This window comes from Marmota monax, unplaced genomic scaffold, assembly GCF_021218885.2.
Source record: "Marmota monax isolate L192 unplaced genomic scaffold, Marmota_monax_Labrador192_F-V1.1 WCK01_AAM20220418_F8-fsc00062, whole genome shotgun sequence".
NCBI classification, from domain to species: Eukaryota; Metazoa; Chordata; class Mammalia; order Rodentia; family Sciuridae; genus Marmota; species Marmota monax.
Window position 1 is genome coordinate 3,588,571 of NW_026695221.1, and position 16,477 is coordinate 3,605,047.

A 16,477-nucleotide genomic window follows, 5' to 3' on the forward strand; every position below is an offset into this window, starting at 1 on the left:
ATAAAAGATTAAATTATATATAAAAAGCTGCCTATTAAATTATTTATAATTAAATTTTATAATTTCTTCAATAAATTTGATGGATCTTAAAAAATACAAATTAAAAGAGTAAATACATAAAACAAGTCTAACTACAAAGAGACTACATCAAATGGTGATCAAAATGTCAACATAGATTTTGATGTTAAGCTTTAAATTTCTTTTTGAGCTTCTTGACAGAGGGCAAAAATCATAGATACTTATATGGTGTTTTGTCCAAGAAGAAAAAAAAAAACATTCAAAACAGGAAATAAGAGAACTTACATATTATTAAAGCTCATTTTTCTTCCAATTATTTTTGGACAAACAATAAGCATAAAATCCTTCAAAGTATATATTTATCTGCATGACCTTAGCCATCAGACATGATCTTGATGAACAAGTATCTCCCTGTTTACAAGAAGACAGGGTCAGACTACCTGTTATTTAATATCTTTATTAGCTTGTATTCTGTGATTTTTAACTTGGGCATTAAGATGGATATGTATTTTATCATCTAATTTAGTGTGAGTTATTCAGCAAAGCTCTTGAATTACTCTATCACATATTTCCATTTCTATTGTTATATGTTTGAAGAGGAATAAAGTTGCTTTGGAACATTTGTAATCAATAATCACTGAATAAGAAAGCAAACAGCACCCTAGATTAAGACTGTGTCTCTATTTCAAAGGTTTCTACCAATTGCCTAAAGCACTTGGGAATGAACTATAGGTTTACCTCATCAGGATAAGGATATTAGTCAAGCTATTTTGGCAGACAGAGATCCTAATGCTCCCAGTATTCTACCACATGCCCCATTGGGGCTTCATTGTTTTCAACAACAAGATTTTCATTAGCTTAAGGCATTTTGTTATTCTGTTTGGTTCACTGCTCAGGTGTGGAATCACTGAACTCAATTATGCCTTCCTGCTTAGTGTTTTGAAGTATGGCTTTACTAAGGAGATGCTCGTTAGGAAAACTTCCAATGTCTTCTGAAATGTTCCATATTTTATCTTATTTGTTGTGAAATAATAACCTTATTTTTAGCAACAGTAATGATAACAATGATAATAATACTATATTATAAAGTCATCTGATCCTGTTCCCTGTTCCATTTTGTGGAAACATAAATGCAAAACAATGTATTAATATTCTGGTAACCATCAGTTGGAATTGTTGTAACCATTAAATTGGATCCTACTGTGGCCACTGGATTGGAGTGCTACTGCTGAGCTATAATATTTACTTGTATAAGGCCAACTGAATCTGAATGAAAGAGAGTTTCTGTCCATGTTACTGAAAGCAAATAGTCTCCCAGAGGATTTGGTACTGAACAAGTTCAAAGGAACCTCTTATGTTGAATCATGCATATATTGTAATGTCTCTAATAAATCAATTACTTTTTGGCAGCAAAATGTCACAGCTTTTAAAATTCTGATAATCACCTCCACTTTGCAGAGCTTTAGGCTGTTAAAATCCACACAATCTAGCATTCTCCTAGAATGCATCAAGGAGAAGGTTAAGTAACAAAGCAATAATGAAAAAAACTTCAGACATATATCCTTGACCAAGATTCAGAGAAGCAGAAATCTCTCTCCACTCTCAGAGTCCTCAATGATATACAGGTAAAATACCACAAGTCAAATATATCTGGGAGGAACCTCTTCCTGCAGTGTACTATTTGAAAAGTATTGAAAATAATTTCTCAAATTTTTATTATTTGTTAAACTCCAGCATATGCCTGGCATCTTTAGGTACTTGTATAATCCAATGTTACACCCTTCAAATCAAAGAAGGTGACAATATCTTCTACTCATTATATTGCAAAAGGAGAAGAACCTGTCTTCAACTTAAAAGTGTTTTGTCTCCTATAGAAATGAAAACTCTAAAATATATTTTTTCTCTTTTCTTTTTGCCTTGGAAGTTGCTTCTATATCTGTGACTGACCAATATGCTCCAAACCCATCTCTTAAAATTGCCTACTTTTAAAAAAATTACCCATCCTTGTGCAAATAGCCCCACTTGAGGCACTGTACCTGACTACTCTCTCTTGGGTATGAGAAGCTATATGTGTTTCCCAGGGACAAATGAATGAGAAAGTTCATTGCAATACAACACACATTATTTTCTACATATACACACACATTTGGAATATGTTTTTATATAAAAAAAATCTTTTGTAAATTCATTCATTTGGGCTTTCTTTAGTGTCAAGCATATTTTGGAACCACACTAAATGGTGATGATACAGAAATAAAACAAACAAGAAAACCTGGTTCCTATGTTAAATGAATAAATTAAGAGTAAGCGGAATAGCTACAGGATAGATAATTATAAAATACTGTAAAGAATACTGCAATCATGATAAAAATTAAGACCTCTGAAAGTTCAAGGAGGAGGCCATAAACATCCTTGAGATTGAATGGTGTGGGGTGTGGGAATGTCTAAGGGTAGATTTTCAAAACATGTGGTTAATTTTCATCTTACCAAACAAGATTTTTGTTTTCATGCTGACAAGTATGGGAGAATATCAATTAAAAATTTTTGTTACATCTTCCACAACAACTCGAGACAAGGTGGTCTCTGAATCTCCCTCTCTGCAAAACCAGAGAATTAATTCTTCATCATCCAGGTAGATTATGTTCTCATCAGTTTCAAATTGACATGAAGCTGGTTGGGTTTTTCCAATTTGAGGTTCTTATGCTTATGGTAAAAAACAGGGTATGGATGAATGGACATGATATTTGTGTGAGTGGACTGTGTTAGCTGACAGAGATGAGGGCTGAGAATGATAGGATAGTCCTTGTGGAATTGAGAGAATATCATAGGCTGAAGTGCACAGGATATGCGCCCTCCACCCACACCTTTACTTGGAACCAGGCATATCCCAAACTTCTAATTAAAAATCTTAAATGTATGTACTTCCAACTAAATCATTCTTTAATACCAGATCTGGGAAACTTTATTATCCACTCTATTTGCAAAGCAGCAGCCTCCCACATCCCAAGTTTCAATGTTCCTGAACTCCCCAAAGCATGCTGTAGGGAAAAAGTGAAGGTCCTTGGTCCCTTGGTTCAGAACAGCCATATCAGATAAATGTGACGTCTTGTTATCCAGAAATATCCATCTAAGAAGAGAAGAGAATTTGATTATCATGAATTCTCCTCCATACTCCTCTTCTTGCCTGACAATAACCTCCCTCTCCAGAGCAACAATAATCTGAACACAAACAGACGTGAAGCTTTTCAAAAAGTAATGAACTCTGAGGCACTGGAGCCAAGGCAATCGTGGTTTAAATGCACGACTCCAGCAACCTAGAGAGGCCATCAATTATACAGCCCAGCCGTCGAGGAAGAAAAAATAATATTTCAAAAAGTCATTGCCAGACACAGAAGAGAATGAAGAAACTGCCACAGAAATCACACCATTCAGAGTATGCAGTTCCAAGAGGATGACTGAGCAGAGATGAGTAGCTAAATACTGCCAAAGGCAGCCATCTCTCTACAAGAGAGAGGATAGAGTAGGACACAGTGACTTTCCACTTGTCCTGTCCCTCTGCCAACACACCTGAGTTCACGAGTCCACTTGAATCTTTTTAGCATCATTTTCTATTACCTCTATTTCAGATAGAAAGGTGCATTTCACTTTACCAATCCACTGCAAACATTTTTGAATGCCTAAAACAATATATCACCTCAGCACAGGGATTCATTTGTTTACAAAATCAGTACTCATCTATGATGTGATTTTATTTTTAAAATTACTCCTTTTAAAAGGAGGAGAAATGTTATTATCATGCCTATTTTTCAGATGACAGAGTTGAGACTCAGAGAAGGAAAATGACTTACCAAAGCTACTAAGAGCCTAGTTGATGATCCTAGAATGTAGGAAACCACTGGTAAGCATTGTTTGTTTGTAATTTTATTTTGCAAATAAAACATTTTGAAACTAAATCATTAACTATCATTCAATCATAATTTGATCTTGTTAAGGCCTGTTTTCACTGCTTTCCTTTATTGAAGAAATTCTATTAGAGGCTAATGTAGGACCAAACATGTTCATAAGATGGCATACACCCAAAGATTGTATGACAAACTTTGGAGCTAAATAATTATGAACTGCTTTTTGTTTGTTTGTGTTTATTCTTTAAGAATGACATTCAAAAAAGTAGAAAAAGTTCACAGCTTAAGAGAAAGGTTATTTCTGTTTAGTGGGTGATATCCTTAAAAGTCAATGCTCTATTTTACATAAGGACAAGACTGTGGATAGAAGATAAATTCTATAGCTGGGGGGCTGACTTCTCATTTTATTTTCATTCTACACTTTTGGGCATGAGTCATATTTAGTGAGTGTTACTTTCTTCATTTAGAAAATTGAATTGATAATACTTGCCCTACTTACTTCATAAACTGGTTATGATAAAGGATGTGGAAACCACTTTACAAAGTCAGATACATACAAATATTATAGATGTATTGATTTAAATAACTGTCCTCCAAGAACTCTAGGGATCCTTTGTGGAGAGGAGAAAATGCTTGGTCTACTATACTTCTGGTGGACTCCATAAAATAACAAGAATTGGGGCAGCAATCCTAATTTTTGTTCATATTGCATACAGTTTTGTGATTTAAAAATACAAAGGGAACAGATAGAGATAGTTAAAAGCATGACATTTGGAGTCAGAACAGAACTATGCACTCACAGACAATCAAACAGATTACTTAATCTTTCTAGGTTTGATTCATTAGTCATACAATGGGAATGATAAGGGGATTTAACTCATAAGCTTCTTTTAAAGTTTAAATTACAAATGCATGTAAAGAACATAAGCAGCACCTGGAAAAATATATGGAGGCACTTATAATAATTATCTGTATTATTACACGTTGCTTTTGTGTAACAAAAGTTAGGTGGATGTAGTATTATTTCCCTCTCTTCTGGATGTCTAGCATCAGACACTAACTGACCTCTTAGGGTACTGTGAGGGTTAGCTAATGAATTGTGGGGGAGAACCTGTGCAGTGCTCAGACACTGAGAATTACATGACAGCATGTGAGTTGCATGGCTTTTTATACTAGTCCTTTGGTATTACAATTGATCCTGCCTGGTTTCCTCCTACATTGATCTGTTCAGAATGCTCTTGACACAAATGCAATTTTCTGTGGCCAGCAATCAAATTCACCAATCACACATGGCAAAAGCGATCGAAACAAAGGGCAGAAGTTGTGCTATTTCCAGCACAAACGATCAGTTCCTGAGTTTCTGACAGCATCAAATGGAAAAATCAAAATAACTTGAGACAGAAATAGCCTGAAGACCCTGGGTCTTCAACCCATTTGCAATATTCCTATTCGACCTGGAGTCGCCCACTCTGCACAAATAGGAAATTATATATCTTGTGAGGCTACATGCTGGGGAGAATTAGGAGTTGGCATGGAATACAGCTGGCCTTGCTAATAATTATTCCTGCTTTTAATTATTGACATTTCAGTAGCTCTTAATAGTCTCATTCTGCATAGGCCATAGTACTTCAAATGAGGGTTATTTCTAGCCATTGAACACACTTTCCTGAAGTCCTGTCATTTGAAGAGAAGGCTTGAATGCCCTGAACACATTTTCTGACCATTTGTCTACATATTCCTAGTAGTAGATATATCTATAAAAGGTGTAAGAAAGATGAGAAGAACCAGAGGAGAAGTAGAGAAGGTTTGAACAGATCATTTTGTTTTTGACCTTGTGGAGATTACAATATTACTCTGTATGAGATCTGTTTTAATACTTTATCAACTCTCAATTAGTAGAACCCTAAATAAAGACAGGTAGTATCATATATCAAATGATCTCTGTGCTCACCCCAGCAATAGCTGATTGGTCCAAAAGTGGTCACTTAATTCAAATGAAGACAGAATGCTTGATTTTCTGCTAATTTGGACTTAAAGCACAAAAACCAACTCAGTTTACTACAGTCTATCAAATCATCTATGAGGCAGATCAAGGCCACTTAGGTGAGGGTCTGGTGGAGATCAGAGAAACTCAACTAAGAGATTCAAGACTCCACCATAAGAAGCACCTTTGCACTTATTTCAGCAATTTTCTTATGCATAGGAAATGAAATAAGGAGACCAAATAGCAAGAGAAACACAGAAAGTTTCACTGAAGGAAGTTTCCTTCTTATAGAGAGTCCTGTTCTTCCTGTATTTTCTTCCTCTAAGTCTGTCTCATTGTTACAATAAAAATCTTTAAAATATTTAAGTGAATTCTTGTAATTCAAATGGATATTTACCCATGATGAAGACTGGATAGTGGAAAAATGAAGAAAACAAAAGGAAGACAGAAGTATTAGAAGTAAATGGAAGGGCAATGAAATGAACTGATTTTCTATGTCTCTCTAAAATTCAAATGTAGAAGTCCTAACTATCAATGTCTTTAGGAAGTGATCTAGTCCTGAGGGCAGAGCCCTAATAAAAAGAATTAGTGCTTTTATAAAAACAGCTGAGAGATACTTACATTCCTTCTACCAATTGCATTTAGAGAGAGAAAATGCCATCTATGAATAAAGAAGTGGTCTCTAATCAGAACAGAATCTGTTGGTGTCTTGACCTTGCACTTCTCAGCACCAGAACTGTGATAAAAAAAAAATCTGTTGTTTGTAGGCCACCCAGATTATGTATTCTGTCTTGCCTGCTTAAATGGACTAAGATAGAAGATGAAAAGTCAGAGAAAACACTTGCAGAGGTGACTAGGTGACAATCAGTGTACATGCTTTCTTGAACTCTAAGATTCTGTTGGCCTGGAGAAAAAAAAGTCATCTAGCATCTGAAGAAGCAAGTGAAGACACTAGAATCTAACATAAAAAGAAAGAGGAAGTATTAGATATTCATTCAACAACCAATGTTTATTGAAAAAAAAAAGATCTGACATTCAGTGAAGAATACTCACACTCAAAAACGTTACATCTTTTGGGTTAAGAGACACTTGCAATATAATGAGGCGAACACAATGATAGATGTGGGTGATACTTGCTGCATTTAGTCAGGGGAAAAAGAAGACTTCAGGAATATAATAGACATTTTCAAATATTGTAATCCCCAACTTGAGGTCAGGGACCATTTACCACTCATTTTTCTATTCTCAACATTTGCTATAATACTTGACATACAAAAGGTGTTTAGCAAATATTTGCTGAAATGAATTAGAGAAAAGATTGAATGCTTTCTAATGGTAGGTATTTTACCTAATTTCAATCCCCCTCACAATAAACTGATGAGTGGTTACACTCAAGCTCTTACAAATGAGAGTGCAAAAATTCAGAGAAATTAAATAGTCCATGGAAACATATGCAACTGCCAATATTCAGTCATTTTGTCCTATCATTGGTAGATATATACATAGATAAAAAGATTAAAATTCATAATTTCTAACTAAAAGCCAAATGGGTTTTATTACCTGAAAGAATTCAGTGTATTCTATATGGTTCTAAAACAAACCAGTCAAGAGATAGATATATGAGATAAATAGGTTTGGGGGTATATGTGAGTGTGTGTGTGTGTGTATGTGTGTTTGTGTGTATGTTTGTGCATGTGCATTTCTAAAGGAAGCAAGATCTACATGAGTAGGATGTTAGCTGCCCATCAATACAGAGTGTTCAAATGACCCATAAGCATTATCTATCTACCTATGTACCTATTGCAGAGAGAATTAAAGTTTTGGAAATGGGATCATAAGAAGATATATAATTTGAAATTCCCATGATCTTCAAAATAACATCTCTTATTCCTTGCAGGCCCAAGGGTATTAGTGACATGTGGCATGTTGATGAAAATGGAATTGAGATTCTTTTACCTGGACTTTCATAGTCTCTGTCAATATTCCCCAAGAAACATCTTTTCAATGCATCTGTTATGCTGCATAGGCTATGTCAACCCTTGGACCTTGGCATATAAGTGTTTGCTTTGACAAGTGTCTATGACCAGCCTGAATTAGTACCACACTCTCTCTTTCCCAGAGTTAAGAATGGATCAAAGTCATTCCTTTTCCTAAGCATAGTTTCAGCCAGGTCCTGGAACAACTTCCTAATATCTGATTTCTAGAGAACAGGATGTAATAGTCACAGAGAGAAATATGGGATGGACTGAAGTCCAGGCAGAGAAGTATGAATGACTGTCTAAGAACATTTGTGCAAAAAGCAACATGCCCCGTGCCTATTTGAACAACTCCATAAATATTAACCCCCATTTTTCTCCTGTTTGTTACTGTCAAAGACAAAAGTATAATACCTTCTGCTTCCTGTCTTCTTAATTGTCACCTCTACCAAACTTTAGGTCAATGAGTGTTGGTCTGGGAAGATATCTAGAATTGGGAATTCAACCAAGATATCACTCTGGCTTGTCTAACTATTTGAAGATATCTGAATCTACCAGAAAGAATTTTGTGAAGTGTCAGGGCACCATTCTGCATTGGATTTGCTACAGGTGACCAGACCAGGGAGAGAAGAAATGGAAATATGGAGCCAGAGGCCCTGAGTAAGCAAAACATCAAAGGCTTCTATGATTATAATCTCTGACTCAAATCCTAGTAATAATAGGGACCAAAAGAAAAGAGGAGCTGTGGATGAACAAAGGATTAGATAATATTTGAAGCTCCATAATACGCAATTCTAAAATCAATGCAGCATACCATTTGCTTACTCAATAATTTTTGAGATGTGAATCTAAAATATCTTCCCTGCATGATCATCTGAATCCCAACAAGAAAAGTTTCTGTGTCTGGGACAAGTTTAAAGTGAGGGTTTCCTTCAGACAAGCAGTTGTTTCTGCAGTGCATTGGCAAGACAAACTACTTCTCATCTCTAGTCTCCTCCCTTCCCTGCAGGCAGATTTCTCTCTGGCCTTGAGTTGACTTAAAGATTCCCCAGGAGAACTGGCCTGAAAATCAGTTCTAAAAGCCAAAATAGAAAAAAAGAAAGAAAAAAAAAGGAGAGCCAGATTAAAGTATCAGCCTAGAATTTATGCTCTGGACTTAAGGTTTAATAATGCAACAGAAAATCAATATTTAATAAAGCAAATGATGGAGAAAAACACTGCCTGGGAGATGAGGCTGCTTCACTGTTTTCAAACGTCTCAGTCCCAAAGGAGGGTGAGTTGGCAGGATGGATTGGAGACCAGGCTGACAAGAGAATCTGGCATGCAGACAATCGCAGGTCCCATTGATTCCTATTTTGTTATCTTGTGGGCTTGCTGGCCATTTTTATTAAAAGACTAAAACAGAATTACAATGAAAGTGCTATGAGATACTCAATAGAGTAGGGGCAAATGGACCAAACTAGACTTCAATTAGCAGCCCCAGTATAATCGTTATTTATACCAGGAACCATCAAAGTTCACACTCTATTTGGAGAAAAGGGAGGGGAGGATGAGAATTGGAATTGGAGCTCTTTAGGTATATTCTAGAAAGACAATATCTGATGAGTAGTACTGGCCTAACATATCATGGAATGAGAATAGCAGCAGAGTCCAGCTATTCATCACGAGTAGCCTCTTGAACAGTGGTTTGCACTTAGTAGGGATGGAAAATGTCACTGACTAATTAAAGCTCCTGAGAAGACAAGGTCTAGGAATGCAAAGTTCCTTAGGTTCTCTCTGATTACTATGTGGATTGCAAAGCATTTCTGAGCTTCAAGAATACTGAATTTCATTATATGGTTCTCCACACTGCTTCCTTTATAGCTATTAGAATATTTCTGGTTAGTCATTTTTCATTAAAGGTTATTCTTCCCTTTGATGGTCAAACAGTCTTAATACTGTCTATTTATTTCTGTGTAGGTATCTAGGCCATAGTTCATTTGAGATTCTTTTTGGCTAGAATCTCTACCTAGCCAGGGAAGAGAGTTGTGAATATCCACCTGGAAAAGCTCTTTGTGTTTTCTAGTATTGAAACTATGCATGACTATGTATGTACAATAAGTTATGTTGAGTTATTTTGTCTTTTCTCCATCTAAGGCTCCCAGAGTAGCTGAGTAAAAGTAGAGACAACTGAAGCCAATATGTTGCTCATAACCCAAGAAGCCTCAGGCAAGGTACGTGATAGCACTGCTTGAATGGGAATGAATTCATTTGTAATGGACAGATTGGCTACTCCCATTTGTTTTCTTAAAAATAAATAGAGACAGCACAGTGTATTGCTCCCTGTTAATGAGGAAACTTCTTCAGAAATCCTTAATATAACTATAAATTATGAAGCGAAGAGATGCTTAAAAAGGAGACCGTCAAGACGAAAGTAGGAGAGGAAATGAAGAATTCAAGTTCCAAAAGGAGTAAGGAAAAATGTCAGTCTTGCTCAATATTGTAAGGAACCAGTCATATGATTGCTATATAGCAAGTGTTTAATGTTTACTGAATGAGTGAACAGGAAGGAGTAAAATAGAATGGAAAAAAAAAGTGGAACAAGGAAGCAGAAACGTAGAATGAAATATAAATATGCCATGAGGAAGTGGAAGATGGAAGGTCAAATGGAATAGCTCAAGTTAAATAGGTCCAAAGAATAATGCCAGCTTGACTATTAGTTTGTGCTGTCAATTCTTAAGTATGTTATTGAAACTCTATAAATATAAGAGAGCAGCAGTCTCACATTCTTGCTAGTGAAATACTATGAGATTGTGAATCTGAAGGCAGAATCCCCAAAGTAGCCCGATGCTTGAAGTGATGGTCAGAACCAGGGCGATTCTCACCCTACTCCTTTTGTTTGAAATTCACTTGCTGTGAAGACTCTTACAGAATTTCGTCTGCATAATCCTTGTAGTTTCAAATTCTGAAACCTTCATTGCCAAATAGTTTTTTAATCAATTCATCCTGGGAGAGATTTCTGTCACAGACCAGAATGAGATCTTATTTAGCATAAGGTGGGCAAGAATGGCTGAGTCATTGTAAGACTGATATTATAGGTCTAGCAAATGGGATTCAGAACTTCAGGAACTCAGAAAGGTTAAGGAAACTAGATCATGCTCTTCAGAATTCATTACAAGAAATTTTTGCTGGGGTACTGTCTATGCACTCCTGATAGGGAGAGTAAGGAGAAATGCTATAAAACTGTGCCTAAACCACAAGCAGGATAAAGTAGCAAAAGGCAAGGAAAACTTGGGCCATAAAGGGCTTTAGGTGAAAATTTTCAACATTGAGAGTAATTGATATATCCATTAAATAGCTCAGGGGCTGCTATCAGAGCAGCTGTAATAATAATTTTATTTATAAAACTCTCACTTCTTCTGAGGTGCTCAGGGCACTGTACAATAGCACTAAATAAATTAAATTAAAGCATGAAATATTATGGAAATGCAATGAAATCAACATCACTGAGGAGACAGGGAAACCCAAAAAGAAATAAAAGGAGGAAAATAAATAAATAAACACTTCTCTGCAAGAAAGCAGCACTTAGCAGGAGGATGCTTTTGAGAAAACAGGGGAAGAGTTAAGTTTCCTACCAAGGAAACAGACCCACTGTTGAGCTCTTCTTAATAGCACATAAGGATTCAAGCCCCATCTTCCATTTGGAGAATCTTGAACAAGATTTTCAAACCTCTAAGCCTCCATTTCCTCATCTAAAAAATACAGATGATAGTATTATCTAATGCTGAAAGTTATTAGGAGATTTGAATGAGATTTTACAAGGTAAACCTATTACTTACCACATACATGGTAACTACTCAATTGATGTTTGTTGTTGTTGTTGTTATTATTATTATTATTATTATTATTACCATTGTACCAAGGATGCAGGATGGAGGACAGAGACAGTGAATCAGGAAAAATCAGGTAAAATGAGGTAAAGTGGGATAAATGCCTGAACCAAGTCAGTAACAGCAAAGATGAAAAGTTATGTACAGGTAAGAGATATCTACAGGATCAGAAGACTTAAAGAGTGCTGCTACAGAAAGGAAGCAATCAAGGATGACCTCTAGGTCTCTATCCAGAACATGGAATATATAGTTGTGTCATCCTTCAAGATTGCTAATACAGAAGCAAGCAGAATTGGGTGGTAAGAGAGGCAAGGTGAGGTGAGATGATCTGTTTAATATGAGATATACTGAGGCATTTTCAAGAGGTGATTCCATTAGGTTCTTACAGATACCGGTTTACCAGTGTTGGATATAAAGAGGTGGCTATCATAAATGAGAAATCACAGTAGGAGAGGTCATGGACATGGGTGGATCCTTAAATATCATCTAACAAGAGCATAAATTCCACTCTATCATGGCTTCCTTTTGCAATGGAAGCTACAATGGAATTGAAACCAATGATAGAAAAAATAAAATAAAATATTTTGTCTAATAAAATTTGTACCATATTGGAAAAACTCAGAAACTTCTTCATAAGATAAATGCTAACACTCATCCATTGGGGTGTCAGCATTAAAAATGTCATGGCATCTACTTTGGTGATAAGATAAAAAGAATTTTGGGAGGCAAAACATAAAGTCCCCCATTAGTGATAAAATGCTAGATGAGCAAAATGGCAGCACTGCACTCACAGGCTGATTCTACCTGGGACAAACCAACCATCAGGTATGCTCTTCATAAACATTCAATGAGCCACCTGCAGGTGATGTCTGTTTAGTCAGGGTAGACTTGAATGACACATGCTATCTTTCATGAGTTTACAGTGTTATAAAAGAATGTTCTCTTTACTCATATAGTACTTCAAAAAATCCAAAGTTGATATTAATTGATGACTTCCACCTGAAATCATGAGAACGGGGTGAAATGTACTCTCCATAGAGTACAAGAAAGAAGAAAAGAAGGGTTGGGGACGGTGCAGAGAATGAGGAAGGAAGAAAAAGAATCCAGAAAAAGAGAAGAAGAAAAAAAAGAAAATAATTTATTATATACTGGGCTGGATTATGACACTGTTATATGTTATCATTTTATATTGTCACCTCACAACAACCTGCCAGATAGGATTTATTTTTGTCCTCATCTTACACATGAAAAAATTAAAGGCAACTGATTGTACAGCTATTATTCTAGTATAACTGTTTCTTAGCTTAAAATATCACCTACCATGTTGTTTTGTGTTTCCTCTACTTCCTTTAAGCAGTGGTGTGAGCTTGGATTAAGAGCCAGTTAACCTCTTGCATTTCATGTTTTCCCATCTGTAATATTAGAACAGTGGTTCTCAACAGGAGTGAACAATAAAAGCACACAGGGGTTTTAAAAAATAATGATATTATGGACTTTTCCCCCTAAAATGGAATGAAGATCTCTGGGGAAGATCAACATGGTGGTTTTTAACACTAGTCCAAGCAGCTACAATGCGCAGTGGAGGTTAGAATCACTGGCTAGATGGCCTCTGAGGCAGCTCCTGGCTCTGAACTGATTTGATCCCATGCCTGCTCTTGCACAGCCCATTCCTAATTGGAATCCAGTCCTCTGAGGGAGATTAACCCTGACCCTTTGCTCACAAAGGGAAGTTAGGGCCTGAGGTGAGCTGTGTATAGTGAGGCAGTCTGAAGTCTGACTCTCACTCTGCCACTTACTAATGTGTAACCTTACCCAGAATAGCTGGTTTTCTCTTTTCCCAAGTAAGGATAATAAGAACATCTATTGATCAAGACTGTTCTGAATATTAAATGAGATAGTATACATAAAGAGCTTCATCTATTTTCTGGTTTCTACATAATAGGATTTAAATAAGATATAGCTATAAATACTGATATCTTTGTATGATAAAAGTCTGCCTGCTACTGTTTGCCTGCAGTTGCCTTTAATAGTTCTGAGATGAGAAGTTATACTTATAATCCCCTTTGACCAGATCAGCCAAGTGTACCCCATAGTCATTTTGCCACACTGGGCCTCAGCATGGAAGAGAAGAGGCCTCTGGGCATAGTGGGGCTAGCAGACTCCTGGGCTCAGTTCATACTTTTGTGCTGAGTCCTCTGCTCTACCCCAAGAAATCTCCTCCTGCTGACATCTGGCCTGTGACCAGGCCAAAGCAGATGACGGTGGTGGAGAATCAAGTAGAGTATTGTTTCAGTCCTTTCAGAGTGACCCCACTTCTGCAGTCACCCCAGCCCAGGGTGAGTACCTTTACCCTGTATGGTCTTCAAATTCATTCTGAATGAGTACCACTTGTCTAGTATGCCCACGACCAGCTGTGAATTTCTTTTGGTTCATAAAAATAGAAACCTCACCTGACAAACTCACAAATACATTCGCCATAAACAGGTACCCACCAACTCCCCACAAAAACATTCACATACTCTCACATAACCACACACATTGCTTTAGGGACAGTGCACACAGACGCCACATATTTGAGTCTCAACAAAGAAATCTAAATATACTGCCTTCTCTCCATGCACTGAGAAAGAAAAATAATTCCTCTGGGGTTGGATGTAGGCTCCCCAGGGAAATGATACACTGTGAATACAACCACAGCTCAATTTCAAGATGTGTTTATTACGTGAAACAAAAAATAAAATAAATAAATAAAAGGCCATCTGATCATCTGATCCTCTTCATAAAGGTTATGTGACCTGAGTGTTGGAGGCAAAACCTGAGGGTCATTGAGAGAAGGACCAGCCCACTGCATAGGTCAGAGGTGCTGTGAGAGCCTAGGCAGTGGGATGGGAAGGAACAGAAGGCTGCAGAGCTATGTGCTGGGAGAATAAAACTGAGGGTAAACACCAAGGGAACCTGAGAAGAGGAAAAGGGGAAGGAGAGAAAGCAAAAGTAGAGGGAAGAAAGAACATTCTGAGAAATATGAGAAGAGAATGCACACACGCAAAAGAAGTCAGGGTACCAAGGGCAGAAGGTCAAAGTGAAGAATGGTCCTGGGGACACATCAGAGAAAGGACAATTGGAAAGAACACTTCCAGGAGAGTGAAACAAAACACCATGAACAAGAAAAGGGAAAAGATGAAAAACTACAATAGTCAGGAAACAAAAAAATATATCTCAGCAGCAATAAAGAAAAATAAATTGCTAGTAAGAGCAAATGAAAAACAACCCATTTCAGAAAGAACAATGCATATGCGCTCCACGCTGATGGCTTGTCTTCTAAATAAGGTGATCACTGTCGCCACAGTGCAAATTCATCTAGCAACTTAAATTGGATGGAGCTGAAAATATAGCATAGATGAGCTTTGACATCAAGTCCTCTTAACTCAGGGCAGTTCTGGGCAGCTGCCTAGGTGAGGCTGGATGGATAGGGTGACTCACCATTGAGGGGCCTTCTTGTCTTTGCATTGCTCTCTAATGTCCTCTTTTCAAAACTGTGTGAGAAGCCCTGAATAAGATTTGCTCTTTACTAAACTGGGTTACTATTGCCCTTAAGGAAAATTCCAAAGTCCACAGCCTGACATACAAGGTCCCTCTGGCTTCTCCTCACCTCTTGGGGTCTCACCTCTCACCCCTCCTTGCTCTTCCTAGCTCTTATGTGGGATGATTTACCTCCTCTTAGTGGGCCATGCTCCCAGTCATTCCTCTTCAGTGCTTGCAGATGCCATTATCGTCCAAGAGACTTCACCTTCTTACTTCAGCTCTCAGCACTGGTTGAGCTTCCATTTGAACATGTCCTGAGGTTCATAAAGGTCTCCACAGGCAGGGTCCTCTCTTGCACACTATCAGAGCACCTATACCCAACTGGTACTGGTCCCAACTCTTTCCTTACACTAAAATGAATTATTTACTTGTCTTATCACCCAGTTGCATGTTATTTCTTTGGAAGTAGGCTGGGTGTTTGTGTTCTACCCTAAATTTAGCACAATGCTTGATTTTAGTAGGAGCTCAGTAAATATTTGGTGAACAAATGAAGGATTTACTTGACAGATGCTTATTGCTTTACCCAAGGCCTTTGCTAAAAGGTGAGGTAAGAGTTTCTGTGTGTGTGGAAGTAGAGATGATGATCACCCTGACTTAGTTTATCTCCTATGTTCAACTGTCAAGCTCCTCCTCTGAGTGCCCAAGGCTGGCCTCCTTGATATGCCCCAAGGGTGCATCAGCCATCACCTATAGGACTAACCTTACTCTAAATTTAAGGAAGCTTTTGGCATGGAAAATCATTTGTCATGTGAACTTCAGAAAAAGGTAAAAAGAGTGTCTCAAATATGGTTGGTCAGCACCAACCAGGCTGAAAACTTTTCTTCCTGAAGAGAGGGAGGAAGTGGCTACTGTGTCTTAGTGTGTCACAATGAAGGATAAAAGCTAACAACTCTTTATAAAGGAGTTTAAAACAAAGTAGGAGAGTCTGGAGTAAGTCTGGGTTGACCCACTTAGGTGACCAGCTCTCATTTATGCCTTTATTTCGTGTCTTTCATTTGAACAACACAAAAGCAGCAAGCTCAGGGAGATGAAAATCTCACTATAATTAGAAGCATAGAACAAGTCTGCTCACCTTATTTGACACAGTTCCTACTATGGAGCATGAATGTAATTTAGGATTTGACGCAAGAAATGTTCCAAATCTGA

At 37.3% G+C, this 16,477-nt stretch overlaps 1 protein-coding gene and 1 long non-coding RNA gene across 5 annotated transcripts in view; both read right to left on the reverse strand.

The window, feature by feature from the left end:
- The window catches only part of Ntm (neurotrimin), a 978,825-nt gene that overhangs the window by 148,014 nt on the left and 814,334 nt on the right, over positions 1-16,477 (reverse strand). The window lies entirely within an intron of this gene.
- On the reverse strand, positions 369-16,416 carry LOC124085256 (uncharacterized). Its single transcript, XR_006849384.2, has 3 exons — positions 15,461-16,416; positions 13,070-13,161; positions 369-3,145 (listed from the first exon to the last, which is right to left on the reverse strand). It is a non-coding gene; the product is annotated as an uncharacterized LOC124085256 (long non-coding RNA).